At 35.7% G+C, this 12,741-nt stretch overlaps 1 long non-coding RNA gene across 1 annotated transcript; it reads right to left on the bottom strand.

Moving 5' to 3' along the window:
• Positions 1-10,095: 10,095 nt before the first annotated feature.
• On the bottom strand, positions 10,096-12,138 carry LOC126706697 (uncharacterized). Its single transcript, XR_007648689.1, has 3 exons — positions 11,992-12,138; positions 10,258-10,648; positions 10,096-10,140 (listed from the first exon to the last, which is right to left on the bottom strand). It is a non-coding gene; the product is annotated as an uncharacterized LOC126706697 (long non-coding RNA).
• Positions 12,139-12,741: the final 603 nt, after the last annotated feature.

Below are 12,741 nucleotides of genomic sequence, written 5' to 3'. Positions count from 1 at the left end.
GCTTGGCTCATTCCTTAAATCCTAAGTAAGTACTTCCATTTTCTATTTTCCTTAGTTCCCCCTTCTAGTAAAACACACGTTTCATCATCTATATATATATATATATATTAAATTTAACTAGGTATTACTCAATTGAATGGCTTTCGGGGAATCCAAAACGCCTCCCTCCACATCAGGATCATGAAATTTCTATAGAAAGGAGCAAGAGTTTGGAGCAATACTTTGAAGATGAGAATGAATTAAGGATGGTGAAAGTTGACTTTGCTACATTTCCAAGAGGGAGTTTCTTTCACTAGATGCCTTGATCGATAGATGGGTCTTACAACCTTTGGTTTGGTGGCAATACCATGGCTCTTCATTACCAACGCTTCAAACCCTTGCCTTTAAACTTCTTGGACAACCTTGTTCATCCTCATGTGCTGAGAAGTTCATTCATTCCTTAAAAGAAACAAAATAGCTCCTGCACATGCTGATAATTTGGTATATGTGCATTCTAATCTTCGACTCTTGTCAAGGTTCCATGAGGAGTACGTAAATGTAGCAACAAAAATGTGGGATATTGCAGGAGACTTTTGGAATGAGAGTGACATACATGGAGGAGTTGGAATTCTTGAGAATGCTACCCTTACACTTGATGAGCCAGAGTTGGAGGTCATGGTTATTGGGAATGCTAGCACTAGTGTTACTACTAGTGAAAGTGAAGTTCAAAGTGAAACTATTGATCTTGAAAATGAGGGTGACAGTTGTATTTGATTGTCTTGAACACTTATCTTTTATTTTGTTTTAGTTTCAAACTTGTGGGTTGTATTCTAATTTATGAACATCATGTTTTAATTATTATCTACTATTGCTCTTAAATTGGTATATGTTTACAATTATATGAAACGGTATGCTTAGCAATATATAGAAAATATAAATAAAAATATTTTTAATAATTTTTTAAAAAACGTATCCCGCCGTACCCGCACCCTACTTTTTCAAAAATTGCCAAGTTGTTGCACTGCACCTACACCCGAACCTAAATCCGCACTTGTGCTTCATAGGTTTCAATAGATGACGTACGAGAGGCCCATGGATGACACACTAGTGAAGGAAAAGCCCATAGGCAAAATAGAGTGAGTAGAACTTGCACGTGATCCAAACAGATAGGTCTTGAAGCCCACAAAAGAGACAAAGATTCACATGTAAGAGGAAAATTAAGTTTATATGTGTAAATGAAGTCTCGAATTGAATCGAAATAAGAATAACTAGTCGCTAACCCGTGCGATGCACGAGAAAGAAAAAAAAAAATTTTAAATGTGTTTTTTGTATCTTCTTCCTTTGTTGCTTTGTAATAGTCACTAAATATGTCCTCTTGTTTTCCTTGAGCATAGATGTTGGTGTGAGTTGCACATTATTTTGAACATCAACTTTTTCAAACTTTGTAGAATCACCACCTTGTTCACTTGATAAGTTGCTACTACATTCATTTGAAGTATCACTGATGTAAGCCTGACAATAAAACAGGTTGATAAATGTATTACAACATAAACAAATTAAATATCTAATTTGTAATTTTGTTATATTAAAAAATACGTACTTTTGACATTTTATCAAGCTAAATTGCTTTGTCAGTATTTTCAAAAAATTCAAAAACTTTCTTGAGAGTGTAGAATTCCCATCCATACTTAAGATTATAGTCATTTAGTTGTATTTGGAAGACAAATTCTATTCCATTCGGATTTTCTACTTGCACAGGAAGGATGACTTCTTTGAGCACCTAACAAAAGTAATATTTTTCAAATTGTACACTCAAGTAAAACTTGGACAAAGATGTTCTACTGAAAAAAAAAATGTTCATAGCAATAAACGGGAGTTCTACTGATCCATGTTTCCTACAAATGTCTCATAATGAGGTATGTACAAACTTTTTTTTTGATTGGAAGTAAACTTAATGATGAATGCTGACTATTTTGAAGGATAAAATGTTATACATAACGATCGGAAGCAAAACTAATTTAGTGATTGTGAAAATTTTGCAAATATTTGACATATTCACCAATAACTTATAAATCATTCCTTGGAAGTTGACTGTATCAGCAACATGTGTGCTCAGTCCTTTGTTGCAACAATATTTAAAGAGAAGGCCAATAATATTTGATTGAAAAGTTCCATCTTTTTTTCAATAATTTTGACAGAGATTCATAAACCCAATAGTAAAACCCTTTTTGGAAAACCTTCAAGAAGGTTTCGTGATGGCCAACTATCATATATTTTATACATAAGTAGGCTAGAAATTTTTTTTAAAAAAAATTAGAGGAAAGTAGCAAACCTTGGTGGTGTCGTTGATAAAAGGCAAAGATTGAGGGGGCGGACTATAGCGCGCGATTGAGAGAGAATGAGCAGTGATCAATCTGACAATTTGTATGAATTTCAAGCAATATATTTATTCAGCAATCTAGCCATAGGAATCCAATTTTCAGCCAACATTCAAGAAACATTAATAGAAGAAACCATTATGTTCAAAACTCTAATCATTAAAAAATTAAACCTACTTATCAATATCCCTTAAACTTTCAAATTGACAACCTTAGAGACCATTATGATTCAATTAATCTCCTTTCTACTATATAAACCTATCTCACCATCAATGCCAATCTCAATTTCTAACATATGAATCATAAAAAATTCAAACCCATAGCTCAATTTCCATTAAAAATATTCAAATTGATTAAAGCTTTTCTTTCATGAGACCACTGATGACAACCAAAACAACAATAAATGAAATTTTCCGGTAGTTAGAATCACCAACAACAAACCGGCAAAAAACTTTCAAAGTTTCAATTTCATACTCTTATTCAAAAGAATTATAAGAATTGCAGCAGCAACATAATTGCTTTGACTCTAATTATCTCTCTGCAATAGATTCTTCCACAATCTAAGAAGCTTTAATCTATATTTTATGCAAAGAAGTGACTCTTTACACAAACTGCTAGGGACCACCAGTTTTAGTTGACTGCCAGTGCCATGTCAAACTAAAGTAGAATGGTCAATAATTGCAAAAATTTTGGTTCTAGAAAGCAATAAATTTCCGACAATTTTATTTTGATAAGTGAGTTAAACATGTGGAGCTAAAGTCAAAATGAAGATCTGTCTAGTTGTTTAGTCTCTAATAACTTATGATCTTTGAAAGAATTTTTTTTTATTTTTTGGAGGAGGAGGGGTGCATTCTACATGGTATTCATGTTAAACAAAACATCAATCTATAAGAAAAATAATTTTAAGAATTGTTTACAGGAAAATAAAATTTATGCAAACAGCTTAAACATTTAGAAAATATAAAGATCAAACGTTACAGCCCAACTTACTTGTCACCAATAAATTTTTCCTAAGTGAAGTAGCCAAGAGAGAGTACCTCCATAAGATTATGTTGCTTATCAAGACCCTGTTGCCCAGCGAAATGCATAAGCCTGTGGCTGTCTAGAGTATTTCCCCTATGTGCATTTAAGACAATGTTAGTGGAATCTCCAATAGATGAAGGTCGCTTCATAGCTTCCTAACCTATATAAAGTTATCTGAAAGTTCAAATATGTGTACAAACACCCTTGAACGTTTAAACCCCCAATATACAAATTACCAATACAAGCTTTATACCAAACAATTAATGTGCGGAACATGAACAAAAGCTTAATACAGAATAGTAAACAATCTAAGCCAATTAAAATCACATCCACAGCAGAAAATAAAAGGCAAAGATAAAGGGAAGGAAAATGCAAACACAAAGATAACACGCGATGTGTTATCGAAGAGGAAACCGAAGCTCTCGGCGTAAAACCTCTCCGCCGCCCTCCAAGCGGTAAACAATCCACTAGAAAATATAGTTGGGATACATGGACAGCAATAGACCCTCCAAGCCTAATCTACCCAGTACACCTAAACCCTCCAAGCTTCTTGCTCCAACGAGGTTGCGCCGAACCTTTTTCTTTTCTAGCTTCCCGGATTCCGCTACTAGACCGTAGCATCAACCAATGAAGATTGGTTCCTTCCTAACTGCTTCCCAGAAATCCAAACAGCTTTCTCACAGTGATGATTATGATGAGAACAAGGTTTGGTAGAATGCCTCTCAAGGATTTGACAATGGAGAGGAAGAGAGTTGAGGAATTTGAAGAGACTCTAATGTATAGATTGTGGGTGAATCAATCTTGTTTTTCTTTAGGGTTTCTTTCTCAAAATTCTCTCTGGAAGCTCTCTTACAATCGTGGGTAAAAGGGGTATTTATACTGGAGTGTGAGAGGAATGTGAAACGTCAGGTTTTACAAAACAGGGGTGGCTCGTGGCTTGACCTCGCGGCTTGACTAAGTCGCGAGATCCAGTCGTGAGATAACCGTATGGCCAGTTGTCTTGTTTTGTCCTGTAGTGCTCCAGCTTGCATGACTGTTCATCTTCCAGCATGCTTGGCACGTGTGCTGCGTCTGGCGTCTTGCAGCCGCAAGTCACCCGCGAGGCCAAGCCGCAAGTCTCTGTTTTCTTGCACACTCTTGAGCAAACTTCACTCTATCTCACTCACTACCCTTACATCAAACCCACCTAAATACAGGGTTACTAAATGCTGAATTACAAGCAAATTTGGCACGGAATAAAGCCAATTAGATGGTTGAATTAATTCAACCTTACAATCTCCCCCTTTGGCTATTCCGTGACAAAACCCTAAAACAGACTCTAGACTTAACATGTGAGTTGGGAACAGTTGAACAAAACTCACTCACACCTAACTCTAGAAGCTGTGAAGCACTTGAATCATATGAACATAATACTCCTGAAACACAACAATACACCATGATCATTGTAAGCAAAAAATCATAAAATGCATATGAAACAGGCAATATGTGATCAAGCAAAAAAATGGAGTTAAGAAACAAACCATGGCTTGATCAACCAAGTGAACACCACAAGGTAGTGATCACAGTGCTCATTCACACTTGGAATGAACACAAGGACATACAAGTTAACAAGCATAAGGCAAGATACTTGTATGATCAACACTCAACCAATGCATAATACACAAGGTATATGCATCTAGGAACAATCCTACAAGGGCACAAGAGTGACAGTACATAAATCAAAATGCAAGACATTTAGATTAAAGTACTGATTTCAACATAGCATAAAGGCTGCATTAAGTAAGGTACATACCATAAAGCCTACAAAATTATGCATAAAACATTAACCCTAAAAGCTTACAAAAGCACATGGGTACAAAACACATTATATTGAATGTAAACTTAAACAATATAAAGTAAAAGCGCTTAAAATTTCCCCCCTTTAGAATGATGAGAAGCTGTGATGCACTTAGAACATATATACTTGTAACCTGAATCACTTGCACAAAACACATTAGACCATCAAGTATAATGTAACAAGTAAATTGCAATCAAGTAAACAAGATGTGAAACATGTAAGCAACTTGATCAAACACCAACACAGTCATATAGAAATGACTACAATGATCACATGGCAAAACAAATGATCATCAGAACATGCATTCAATGAAGCACAATAGCATAGGGATATATACATGTCCAAAACACAAACACAATGCAATACAAGAAAACAAACACAATAAAGATTTATTGTTAACACAATGTCTTCTCCCCTTTGGTATATGCATCTCCCCTATGGAATATCTCTCACCCTACAAATGTGCACGAGAAATAGAATTTCTCCCCCTAAGGATGTGCACAAGAGTCATATAGAAATGACAAAAGCTCTCCGGTATACTCTCTAGAGTACACTCTCCCCCTTTTTGTTAGGAATAGACAAACGGTCAAGAAGAAACGAGGGCAAGAGAAGAAGGTACGAACAATGCTAATGATGCATGAGGGGTGCGAGATGAATGAGAAAATGAAGCTCAAACCTAAGACAATGTAACATGCTACAAGCATAAGGTAAATATGACATGCTAGGATGGAGAAATAAGGTAAAGACCAATGCATGACAAAGGTAGCAAAGGTGTGTGCAGGAGGTGGCTAAGTGCAATGCATGACCAATGCATGAAAAATGCACATGTGGGGTAAAGTGTAATAAATACACAACCAACAAACCAAACATGTTCCTAATGAGGAAACATGAGAAACCCCAAAGTTTGGTACTCATCGAAGTCCAAACAAACGAGAAAATGTCTAAGAGGCATTTTATCAAACACCTAGCATGCACACTATGAACAACAATGTGAAACAATGCATGAACATCATGAAATCCACCCTTAATACATGTTCTTTTTGCCACAAGGGGCCAACATCCAATGCATATCAACAAAAGAAACCAATCCCATGAAAAAAATTGACAAAAAATAAGTTTTCCCAACCCCTATGATGAAAATCCCAACCAAGAGCACAAAACTCTCTAAAACATAATCTAAGAATCAAAATTAATGAAAAGAGTTTATAATTACCTTAGAGATGTTAATGGAATGAAAAACCATTCAAATTGGTTGGGTTTTGATGTAAAAATATTGAAAGAGGGGTTTTAGAGAGGATGGGAGAGGTTTAAAACAAGTTTCCCACAAAAAGCCCTTTAAAAAGAAATTTCTGGGTGTTTCGCGACTGGGCGAGTCGCGAGGTTCAGTCGCGAAAATTTTCGCAAGTCGCGAGTGAGTCGCGAGCAAGCCGCGAGTCGCGAGTTTCAGTCGCGAAAATTTTCGCGAGTCGCGAGTGAGTCACGAGAAAGCCGCGAGTGAGTCGCCAAAAGCTTCTGGATGAACTCGCGACTGGGGTTTCACGACTGGCGAGTCGCCAGCTGAGCCGCGAAAAACTCTGAAACCTGTTTTTCAACACAGAACATGTTTAAACAATGAAAAACAAAGTAAGCACTAAACATAAACACAAAGAGTGATAAAAATCACTTCCAAAAACATATAAAATGATCAAAAATCTTTTTGAATTAATCCATATAAGATTGAGCACACACACATCACATTTAGGCAAGTACAATCTAACAAATGAATAAGACATTCATTGAACATTAGGCATGTGTGTTGTGTGTGTGTATCAAATGTGGAATAGTCCTTAGTCTAGAGTGAAACTTCAATGATCAATTCAATCAAGTCATACACAACTAGTACTAAGTCAAGTGGTCTATCTCAATTATAGAAATGAACATATATGACCTCCCACAAGAAAATAATTACATACGATGAAGCTTTTCATTTAGCTTCTTTACAATTCATAACATTTGATCATTTTGAATCAAAACATCTCATTTTGAGATCGATGCCTGAAATTTTTGATATTTCAATTTTGATGAATAAGCCTTTGGCTTTTTGGGCATCATACATTTTCATATAAGTCGCTTTCCCTTTTTCCTAGTCGAATACTAGTATGTGCGACGGCTTTTGCAGCTCATTATCTCTTTTCATTTTGAGATTTACATTTATTGAGCTCTTTAAGCAATAAAAATAAAACAGTGGGAAGAGATATAAGCATAAGTCTACGCATGTATCAAAACCAACTTGACTGCTGACTAATCATTCATGACAAGCTTGAAAATCGATTTACAACAATCACACAAGGATGTCAAGATTTTTCCCACAAAGATATAAGTGCAAAAATAACAAGCTAAGCTCGTAAATGCACAAAACCATTTGTACAAAGGTACAAGGCCAAACTCACATGTGATATGTGCTCAAACATATACGATCAAACTTTTTGAAATTTTCACTTTTTATGTGGTTTTGGATTTTTTACTCACACAAAACTAAATATAAAAGTAAGATCAAAAACAAAACAATGCATATAAATGAATGCAAGATGCACAGAATGCATGAAGATATGACATTTAATGCATGAAGGGTCCTACAAAGATCGAAAGAATTAGATCAAGGACCAAAAGAGCAAAAGCTCAACCATAGGAACCCTTCCTCATCCAAACAGAACGATTGTTTGGAATGAGTGTCTCAAGAGAAGTGAGACGAGGGTTGGAAGAATGAGAATCGGAGATGCACATAGTCAAGGAGTTAAGAGCATTAAACATTTTCTTTAACAACATGCTATTTTCACTCAAAACCGATTTACTCTTTTTAGCATAACTTCCAAAAAGCTCAAGTTTCTCTTTTTTTTTTATTCTCTTAAGAGCTTGAAATTTAAAGCAATGAGGTCTTAGATGACCAAAGGCACCACAATGGTGACAAACAATGTATTTAGGTCCATTAGGCTTTTTGGGAAAGGATCTAACAACTAAGGTTTGTTCTCTTTTTAACTTGGGGCATTGGGGTCTTATGTGACCGATCACACCGCAATGGTGGCAAGTAGGAACAAACTTAGATCCACTCAATTCCCTAGATTGGGACCTAAACAGAGGTTTAGGCTTAAGAGTCTTTCTCTCCACTTTTTGATTTCCTTTGTGTGAAGGAATGTACACCGATTTGTCCTTTGAGGTAGAACACACAACAGACACAAAATCGGGTACAACAACATGATTGCAACATATATTTTCTTCCATTTTAGTAACAGGTACAGCAATCAAACACTTGGCATGCATCTTAAGAGATTCATTTTCAGATTTAAGATCATCAACAAGTTTGTTAGACAAAACAAGTTTAGCATCCAAGTCCTTATTTAAACATTCAAACTCTTTCAGCTTTTCAAGAGAAATTTCAGCAAGATTCTTATATTTCTCAACCAATTTGTTGGATTCATTGAGTTTAGCAATCAAATCATCCTTTTTACAAACTAACTTGCTCAAATTCTTTTGAAACTTCTTAGCTCCTTTCTTCAAAAGTTTGTCAACAACACCCATAGATTCAAGTAACATGTCATCACAATTATGAGGATTAACACTCATAGAGGCATTTTCACAAACACATGGCATGTTACAATCAACAATATCCATAGAAGCATACAAAGCATTATCCATGGCAAAACACACAAGGGGTCAAGGATCACACTTAGGTAATAAAACCAAAACAAGTGTACCCGCTCTGATACCAATTGAAAGTTCAAATATGTGTACAAACACCCTTGAACGTTTAAACCCCCAATATACAAATTACCAATACAAGCTTTATATCAAACAATTAATGTACGGAACATGAACAAAATCTTAATACAGAATAGTAAACAATCTAAGCCAATTAAAATTACATCCACAGTAGAAAATAAAAGGCAAAGATAAAGGGAAGGAAGATACAAACACAAAGATAACACGCGATGTGTTATCGAAGAGGAAACCGAAGCCCTCGACGTAAAACCTCTCCGCCGCCCTCCAAGCGGTAAACAATCCACTAGAAAATATAGTTGGGATATATGGACAGCAATAGACCCTCCAAGCCTAATCTACCAATGCAACTAAGCCCTCCAAGCTTCTTGCTCCAACGAGGTTGCGCCGAACCTTTTTCTTTTCTAGCTTCTCGGATTCCGCTACTAAACCGTAGCATCAACCAATGAAGATTGGTTCCTTCCTAACTGCTTCCCATAAATCCAAACAGCTTTCTCACAGTGATGATTATGATGAGAACAAGGTTTGGTAGAATGCCTCTCAAGGATTTGACAATGGAGAGGAAGAGAGTTGAGGAATTTGAAGAGACTCTAATGTATAGATTGTGAGTGAATCAATCTTGTTTTTCTTTAGGGTTTCTCTCTCAAAATTCTCTCTGGAAGCTCTCTTACAATCGTGGGTAAAAGGGGTATTTATACTGGAGTGTGAGAGGAATGTGAAACGTCAGATTTTACAAAACAGGGGTGGCTCGCGGCTTGACCTCGCGGCTTGACTATGTCGCGAGATCCAGTCGTGAGATAACCGTATGGCCAGTTGTCCTGTTTTGTCCTGTAGTGCTTCAGCTTGCATGACTGTTCACCCTCCAGCATGCTTGGCACGTGTGCTGCGTCTGGCGGCTTACAGCCGCGAGTCACCCGCGAGGCCAAGCCGCGAGTCTCTATTTTCTTGCACACTCTTGAGCAAACTTCACTCTATCTCACTCACTACCCTTACATCAAACCCACCTAAATACAGGGTTACTAAATGCTGAATTACAAGCAAATTTGGCACGGAATAAAGCCAATTAGATAGTTGAATTAATTCAACCTTACATTATCCATATATTTAAAACTGTTTTTATGCTTACGTGATTCCTAAAAGGTTATATTCCAATCCATGGCCCCTAAAAACCTGAAAATTTGCAACGCAGTCATAATTATTTATTGCATACAATGACCAGCCAAATCAAACTTAATGCAAACAAATCAATGATATGTATATAAGTGATTCAGGGAATTTTTGGAAAACCTCTGACATCCGAGCTTCTATCCTCTTAGTTTGAGATCCAAACTTGTTCCTATAATACTCTTTCCTATTGATGCCTTCTTTTGGGGCAAAAGGATTAAGTTGAAATGGATGCCATCTAATCTACAAATGTAGTTGATAAAAGATAAGAGTTGGAACACAAACATGCGTGCACACACACGCACAAACACAGAGAGAGAGAGAGAGAGAGAGAGCAAACCTTAAAGTCATAGTGATCCTTAGATGTAGCTATAGCTTTGTCAAGATTTTTTTTGCCCATAAAGCACCATGGACACACAGTGTCTGAACTGATATCTATTTTTATAAGCTTTTTCTGAGTGTTGTTTCCAATTGACTCGAACGCAGACATGATGCCTTTGTAGCTGCAAGTTTTCTAAAATATATTGATTCAGTTTTGAATGCAGTGAAGTACAATGGTTTTTCTTCTTCACATGTTATAACTCAAGATAACATTTTCTACCAAAGAACTATTAACTTAACAGATTACAAACACATGTACTCTTGAATCGGAACCCCTGGATCAAAATGAAGCCAGGTGCATAACCCATGACTACTTGAAAAGCTTTATTATTCAAAATTAATAAAATTTTCTGCAATGACATTTGTGGCTTCATTAGAATAATCATTATTGATCTCCATCACATGAAATAGTATCTACATAGGGACATAGCAGAAGCACTGCCACTCAAGTAAGCAATGCCTCCCCCATGTCGCCTAAGCTGTCAACAGAAAAACCTATTTGTCTTAGCCTGATTGCATCCATCAAGTAATACAAACCAACATGCAAAACCTAGAAATATCCCTAAAAAATAAAAACAAATCTGGGTATCCATAAACTTGGTCATCAAAAACACGAATTTAAACTCTAATCAACCACTAATCTATCCAAACCTATTGTATCTGAAATTTCAAATAAAAATTTTCTCAAATTTGAATCACATACACAGACCAAAATTCAACAAAATCAATCAAAAAAATCAATTGGTACATACAATTCAAAAGAAACCAATGCTGTTTAATTTCAACAACCTATGTAAACAGATTAAATGGTTAGGACTGCCCATCGATTAATCGTAAAAATAAACTAATCAAGAAATTCAAAAACCTAAAACCAAAACCCTAAGTAGGAGTTATAGTATCTACACAGGGACAGAGCAAAAGCATTGCCACTCAAGTAAGCAATGCCTCCCCCATGTCGCCTAAGCTGTCCACAGAAAAACCTATCTGTCTTAGCCTGATTGCATCCATCAAGTAATATAAACCAACATGCAAAACCTAGAAATATCCCTAAAAAATCACAAACTTGGTCATCCATAAAAAATAAAAACAAATCTGGGTATCCATAAACTTGGTCATCAAAAACACAAAATTTAAACTCTAATCAACCACTAAACTATCCAAACCTACTGTATCTAAAATTTCAACTAAAAATTTTCTCAAATTTGAATCACATACATAGACCAAAATTCAACAAAATCAATCAAAAAAATCAATTGGTACATACAATTCAAAAGAAACCAATACTGTTTAATTTCAACAACCTATGTAAACAGATTAAATGGTTAGGACTGCCCATCGATTAATCATAAAAATAAACTAATCAAGAAATTCAAAAACCTAAAACCAAAACCCTAAGTAGGAGTGGAAAATTTTAAGAAGCAATTTGAATCTATATATCTACCAAAATTGAAAACCCAAAGAGTGAGAGAGAAAAACCTGAATTACCAGTGTTCCAAAGAGAGAGAGAAAAGCTTCAAGCAAACCCATCCGTGCAAATGGGTGGAAGTGGAGAGTTGTCTCTTGGGTCAATCCGCCACAGATCTCAATGATGTTGTGGAGCCTCTCTGCCGAGTGCATTGTGTAGTCGTTCTCATGTTCGTGAAACAATGGAGAAGAAAGTCATTATCGGGTTTTTTGTTTTGAAGAGAAGTAGAGGTTTTTTATGACAGAGAAGTGGAATGGGGAAGGAGAAGGGGAACGAGAGAAATAGAAAATCAGAATTTAGTTTTTTTTGGTATTATTGGGTTTTATGTATTATCGGGTTTAAAACCAAAAAAAAAAAAAAAAAATTTTGTTTTTTTTTTTTTTAAATAATGCTGACGTGGAAAATGGTGGGAGTTTCAAAAGTTTCGGTTATATATATATATATATATATATATTAGTGATTATTATAATATAATTGAGCCCAAAATTATAGGCTAAAGATTTTGGGTTAAGTGGTGTCCATAAATATTATATTAACCCTTCAGTTTGAGTATTCCCAAGGTGTTATTCCTCAACAAAATCTCTTTCATCCTCTTATTACCATTATTTTGAAATCTTCAACATCTCTTCATCAATTATCATAACACAGATTCATATATTAATCATAAAACATGCACACACAACTCACCCAATAGCCTCTTACAAAACTTTCAGCCATCCACCATTGTTCCTTCACTTTGAAAATTCACCAACTGCCACCAA

Source organism: Quercus robur, chromosome 2 (assembly GCF_932294415.1).
Source record: "Quercus robur chromosome 2, dhQueRobu3.1, whole genome shotgun sequence".
NCBI classification, from domain to species: Eukaryota; Viridiplantae; Streptophyta; class Magnoliopsida; order Fagales; family Fagaceae; genus Quercus; species Quercus robur.
This window is presented reverse-complemented; position numbering and strand designations above follow the sequence as displayed.